The sequence below is a fragment of the Plectrocnemia conspersa genome, unplaced genomic scaffold, assembly GCF_051122295.1.
Source record: "Plectrocnemia conspersa isolate PC_06_02 unplaced genomic scaffold, ASM5112229v1 ptg000012l, whole genome shotgun sequence".
Taxonomy (NCBI): Eukaryota; Metazoa; Arthropoda; class Insecta; order Trichoptera; family Polycentropodidae; genus Plectrocnemia; species Plectrocnemia conspersa.
In genome coordinates this window covers 8,934,929-8,941,959 of record NW_028277176.1, presented here as the reverse complement: position 1 = coordinate 8,941,959, position 7,031 = coordinate 8,934,929, and the positions used below count along the sequence as shown (strand labels likewise).

General features: G+C 28.1%; 1 protein-coding gene across 1 annotated transcript in view; it reads left to right on the top strand.

Moving 5' to 3' along the window:
* The first annotated feature begins 222 nt into the window (after window positions 1-222).
* Window positions 223-7,031, top strand: part of Octalpha2R (alpha2-adrenergic-like octopamine receptor) — a 317,014-nt gene continuing 310,205 nt past the window's right edge. Inside the window, exon 1 of the mRNA XM_088200837.1 lies at window positions 223-422. The gene's annotated coding sequence lies outside the window, so the exon portion shown is untranslated. The remainder of the gene's footprint in view (window positions 423-7,031) is intronic.

The following is a 7,031-nucleotide window of genomic DNA, read 5'->3' as shown; positions in this document are numbered from 1 at the left end:
TTTTGAAAGTCGGCTTTATATGATTCGTGGAATTTAGACTCCCACATAACAATAGTTTCCATAACTGTTGCTCTCGCAACGGCGATCTTTAACGACGCACTTTACTTACACAAGGTTAAGTGGCTATGGCCACCTGATCGGCAGGGGCGCTCAAAGCCCAAAATACAGGGTTGGCGTCGCCAAAGGGCGAGACGCCGGCGCCGGCCGCGCAGTCGCCTACTCAGTCCGGCGGCCGCTTCCGTCGAGAGCGAACGCCTCGCGGGCCGCGGGTTGCGCGCCGCTGATGCACTCTCTCGACACACACATCGCACGCACGCTTCTACGCTGTGCTACATTTTTAAAACCAAGTGTCATCGGATTTAGTAAAGTTATGTTATAAAATCAAAACGGACGAAGAATTGAAAAAAACTGTCACCAAGAACGTAAGAAAAACTTATGCTTCGACATCATTACCATCATAATCATCATCATCATCATGACCTGAATGCATACAAATTGCATAAATCATTTTATTACCATGTATTTTATTACATTGTTAACATACATGCCATTAACTGTATAATAAATCGTTATCATTTAAATTAAAACTTTTTAAATAAAGTGAATGCAATTCAACTTCTTTATTTAATTTATATTTAAGTTTTATTAGTTGATAAGTTAAGCTTATTATAAATAAGGAGCTTTGAAGTTCTAGGCATTCTACATATTATATTACACATTTAAGCTCAAATCGTAGGTCAAGGTCGTTTGCATTTTACGATTTCAATTTTATAATGTGAAAATAAGGAAAATTAAAATTGATAGTCCTCATTGAAGTCATATAAAACAATTTATCGTTGATTTTTTTATGATGTTGGATAATTAAATAAAAAACAATGGCGTATAAGCTTTTCACTAGTAATTTTTCAGAATTAATTTTTTTTTAAATATTAAATTTATAAAAAAAAATATGTAATATAATAATCGGTATTTTTATTGTTTTCAAAAGTATAATAAAATATTAGCGACTTTTTTAATCCGCGAAAGCTTATTTTTAAATTCATGGAATAAAATATCTAATATGCTAAAATTTAAACTAAGTACAAAATATACTGATTTTTATTGTTATATATTGACGTTAGATTATCATAAAAATAGTCTTTTTTAAAATCAGAGTGGTGATTCTTAGAATTTATATTTTCTTTATACGATAAGCCTATTCAAGCATGAGTTTACTTGCTATTTAAATTTTTATAAGTGGTTGTAATTCCTAGAATGTACCTAACATTTATCTTAACACAATATTATTATATTTTAAGGTGAATTTATATCGATATAACTATTTAAATACTCAAATTGAATATATTTTTTAGTAAATTTTAATAAGATAAAAATTAGTTTTTATTAATATTATTACTAGCTCTAATTTTGTATGAAATTAATATATCATAAATAACAGATAAAAAATAAATAGGCTATTAAAAAGTTATTTCTAAATATATTTTTTTTTATAAAAATAGTTGTAGTGTTTCTGTGAATTGATATTCATGTTAAAAATATAATTCATACAGCTATTTAATTTATTTAATTTTTAATCCATATATTGCACTATATACATATTTTTTTTAATACAATTTTAAATAATTTAAGGTGAGCCTCAATCAATAATTTGCAATAATTAATAACGACAAAAAACATTGTTAGATAAAACATAAATATTATAGAACGTATCTTAGATAATATTTTAACGTAGTATTAAATAAATTGTGGAAGCGTCAAATAACGACTTTATTTTAGAAAGAAAGAATATATTTTATTCGCAGTAAATCAAAGTAAATTGATGACATGAATCTCAATAAAATATCGATTTTAAAACTTTGGACTTATCCCGTTTCTCATCTGCTCTTATATCATTAATTTGCTCATTGAGTCAAAACATAATATTTTAAAGGCAATTTATTGCGACAAAATTTCAAAGCTTCATTAAAAATATTTCTTTAGATTATAACAGCAATAAAAACATTAAAATAACAACATATTTGACTACTTAACTTAAATCAATAATTTGTTTACTCTCTTGTAACTAAATAAATGCTATTTTATTATGTCATAATTTGTGTTTTTACTCACTGTAGCCATTAAAATAATATTTTTATTGAATCTGTGAATGTTACACGAATCCATTTGAACACCGCTTGTATGGATTTATTCGCGATTTTTCTCCAATTCTCTCGACACTATTCTGACAGTGGTACGCCAGTAGCATTTTTTATTTACTCCCTCCATCTGAAGAAAGATTTTTTTCATTCTTTCGATATTTTCATAAACCACAAGCATTTACATATTATCGCAATCTCTACGCGATAAATTTATGAATTATTTAAGAGTTCTTTAGCGAAAATCTGTTATTGAATGGCATGATTTGATGCATCAGTTAACCGATTAGAGATGTGAAATTGAAAAAGCTATTATTTCAGCTTAATATATAAAATAGGTTAAGTGCGGTATTTCAATTATAATTTATACTTAATAATATAATGATTTAAACTTATTCTTTTAAAATATGAATTGCGGTTATCATATTAAACAAAACAGCGACATTAAAATATACAAATCTAAACAATAAGAAAAATCTTCGCTGAATAAAATAAAATATATTAATATAATAATTAAAAAAATGGTTCTACAAAGCAAAAAAAGTGAACTTTAATAGATTTAGAATACAAAAATCAACACGGTCAATAACATCATATATATTCAATAAAACTGCAAAAAACAAAAGTCTAAGCACTAAATTTGGTTGTTGTTTTTACGATCACATTTAACAAAAATATTTTAACTGTATATTATAATAAATAAGGAGTTCTATATATAAAATACGCCTATATTATTGTTCAGCGCCACATTTCAAATCTTAGTCTTAGTCTTTTTTTATTAGTGCAGAAATTGTTGAGCTAATTTGATGTAATATATATTGTCGTACCTTTATTCGCATATCTTTTATACTATCAATTTCTTACGAACCACTTTGTTGTATCATATTGCAATATTGGTTATAGTAAAAATTTAATCGTGTTTAGTATCGTTAAAGTGTACGTCAAGCCGAGAGCTGCCTCTCCCGTCCAACAAAGATAGCGCTATTGTTCTTTATTCTTGTTTTCCATCGGTTTTTATCGCGCGATCTTCACCCGGAAGCGACCCGGGAAAAGCCCGGGAGAAAAGCGCCCGTCGCGATTTTTCCCACTCGATAAACAATTTTCTAAACATTCTCGCCGCGGCCTTTTAACGATTCGACACCTCATCAATTTCGATGACCGCTTATACTGTAATAGATATATACCCAGTACATTTTCAGCGATTTCGAAAATTGTGTGTTTGCACAGTATAAATCACGCACTAATATATATTTATAGCAAAATCCGATCCGGCGTATAAATCACGCGGAGATTATAGCTTCACTTCGCGAATTGGGCCATTAGTTTCGTCGTCCTGTATAGTTACTTCGATGCAGCGGGCTAAATTAAATTATGCTAGGAAATATACCACAAAGAAATCTACTGTAATACACAATTAATAAATAATATATGACTTATTAAGGACATTTTTTTATATCTATGAAAGTCTAACAAAAAAAGCTGTTGCGGACTCCTACTCTCTACATAATGATTTAGATTCTTGATGGAGATGGGCTTCCGTTAACCATCGGCCCTTTATTGTCTGAAAGTGGCATACTATGTCATTTTATCGACCTCATTCGCCATCAGTTTATTCCTACGATTTTAGTGGGAACATTTTGGCTAAAATTTTCGGAATCACTTTTAAGAGCAAGTGGATATTCTATCTACACGTCTGTGATAAATCTTCCATAATGCTCGTCTTTGTTATGAGGAACGCATTTTACTTTGACGATCCGTCAGTTATTCGCGTTCTTCATGACACTTTAATTTGCAGTATTCTTTAATCAAGATCTGTTATTTAGAATCCCCAAATAATAAAATAATCCCTTTTGATTAAAAAAGTACAGAAAAGGTTCTTAATAAATATTTGTAGGAGAGTATTTGGTTATTCTACGTTTTTGTATACCAGCGCCTTTTTTAAGGAGCGGTGGAATACGATTTGCTGAGTTCTCGCAAAAAGTTGTAAGTCGCTAAATACTTTTTCAAACTACCGAAAGGGTGCAGTCAACAATGAAACTATTCTCTAGGGCTAGGGCTTGGGCTAGGGCTAGGATGTCCACATTAGCCGGAGGGCTGTCGCCATCCGGCTCCTTAACATACTGGCATTGAACATTGATCTGTTTAATGTCAGATACGAGAAACTGGTCCAATTCGTATAATTTAATTTTATTATTTTTTATACCTTTCTTATAATGTATTATTTATGCATAATAAGAAAGAATGTTTTTTTGTTCATCGTGACACATTGGGGTAACAATGGTCTTAATATAATTAAAAAAAAAACAACATTTTAAGTCTAATATACATTTGTTACTAATAAGCTAATGCTAAAAACGAACCAGATATGAATATCTAGGAGATATTTATTTTAGTGACGGTTTTTTGTCCTTTTTGTAAAGTTGATAATTGAGTATTTTAAATGCAAGTCGGTATCTAGAGTCACGAAAAACGCCTAATTAAATGTGAACCAAATTTATTGGCCATGTCTATTATATAGAATAAATATGTTTATTGTATCGACTACTAAGTAAAATCTAAGTTTGTTTATAAATATTTTTTATTACTAAAATAATAAGCATTAATATTATAAAGAGTATTTTTAATTATACTAAAATGTTTATTTTAAAATTTAAATTTTCAAATAGAATGTGTAGTGTTTCTTTTCGAGAATTTATGAATTTTGATTTATCGATAAATTTTCTAAATCATTTTTTATTGTACAAAATTTAATTTATACAATTATTTTTAAAATGTTTACAACCCCTGCCCTTCTTATTTTATGCATAAAAACTGCGTACTTTTTTAAAAGATTGAAAATATTTGAATGACTAACGATTTTTTGCGAAACCGGCCGGCGGGTTTATTTTTGCTTTGATGATCTAAGAACACGCTCCGATAAGAAAAAAAATACGCGTGGGAATAGGCAAAATGTAAAACGATTTAGGGCTATTTTTGTTAATTAATAATCCAAAAAGTTTTTTATATTTTTTTTTGTAAAGTAACAACAACTGTTATTTCCATTTGTTTGACGATTATTATTGAACGCCAAAAGGCTTTGAATTTTTTGTTAAAGCAATAGGAAAATATCAATTGTGAGTTAAACTCAAAATTTCAACCGGCAATTATTATATAATCGAAGAAACCTAGACATTGATGTCATTAAATAAATATTTGCCAAATCCAAAATCTTTCATTAGTCAAAAAATAAATGACTTGCATAGTTATTCTTCAAAAGCAGAAATATGTAAAATGGGGAATGAAATTATTTACAGATTTTTTAATTGCTCGACGAATTCTAAGGACCCTCGCGACTTTAGACATTAAATCATTATAATTCATTGAAGAAATTGAAAATTTATCATTAGCGCAACAATTAGAGAAAGAAATTTCTGTTCGCGTTACAGACTTACGTCTTACGGATTGATGAAAAAAGAATTCAAAATATTGGAATCGACAGGCAAGAGAACAAATAATTTACAGTGCCAATTTGAAGCATTGTTGTCGTTAAATCAACATCAACATAAAACGAGAAGAATTTTTCCACGGCCGAAATTTTTTTAACAAAAAAAAGAACGAAGATGTTTATTCTATTTTAATTGACATGTGTTTTTTTTAAGAATAATATGTAATAATGTATATGCAATAGTTTATTGTATTACATACATTTTTTCATTCATCAAAATTTTCAGAGAATTCTCATTTTTCGAGAAATGAAAATCATTATGAAATCAGAATGCCTACTCTACTGGTTTAACGCTATTTTCATTTCTTCATACAATATAATGAAAAATATAATAATAACACCAGAAGTTAAAATTTAAGGAAAAATATAAAAGCTGGTATTTTAAGTAGAATTTTAAAAAAAAATAATAAATAAAAATGTACTATTTATATAAGGATATAAATTAGTTAAAATTTGTGCTTTTGCATCTGAAGCAATGTGTACTTTAAACACGTTGTGCTTATATTTTAGTTTAAGATTGTTTTATCGTAGTTTCAAAATTAGTATATTGCTGCTAAACTTGGAAAATATAATATTTTGCATCTTTGGTTAAGTAGATACATTATTTTATATTTTATATTTATTATTTTTTTTTTAATGAATATATTTATATACATATATGTACAACGTACTAGATATTAATACAAAATCCAGTCGTTAACTATATAAAATATTGGAAAACTTGTTTGTATAAACATGTACGTAAAATAAATAAAATAAAATAAATAAATTAAGCAAATCGTATTAAAGTTACACAACGTTTAAATTATACAGACGATTTGTATCCGCAGAACTTAATTAAAAATTATAAATTCAGCGCGCGTGTGTCCATAGTATTTTTTTTAAATTAATTAAATTCCAGACCTTATTACCACAAGTAACTGTCAACGCAATTAAATTAATTCAATTGCAGACTAAAACTTATTCTTCAAGCAAAGAAACAACATTGGCTGTTGCGGTCCTTGCAATAATTATTATGCAAAGTGCATTTTTCATCCGCTTCTCGAATTGTTTTTCGTACAGCGGGCTTAGCGTTTGTGAAAAGAAACATGAAATAAAAAAAATACTAAATGGGTCATAAAAAATTAAGACCCGCTTTTCCCGCACGGAATATGATATTGTATACTTTGGATGTAGTAATTGTTGTTTTTCTAGTGCTACGCTTTATATTAATACAGTTTTACGTACCTCTTATGGGTAATAATAATAAAAGTTAATTTTCTCATACATAAACATTTACGTTCATATCTTGAAAAAAATATATTTTTATTGGGATAATAAATTATACAAAGAGATGTAAACATATGCTTTTTATATATTAAAAAGAGTGGTAATTTAATTATTTATTTTGTAGCTTATACCTAACTGAAATA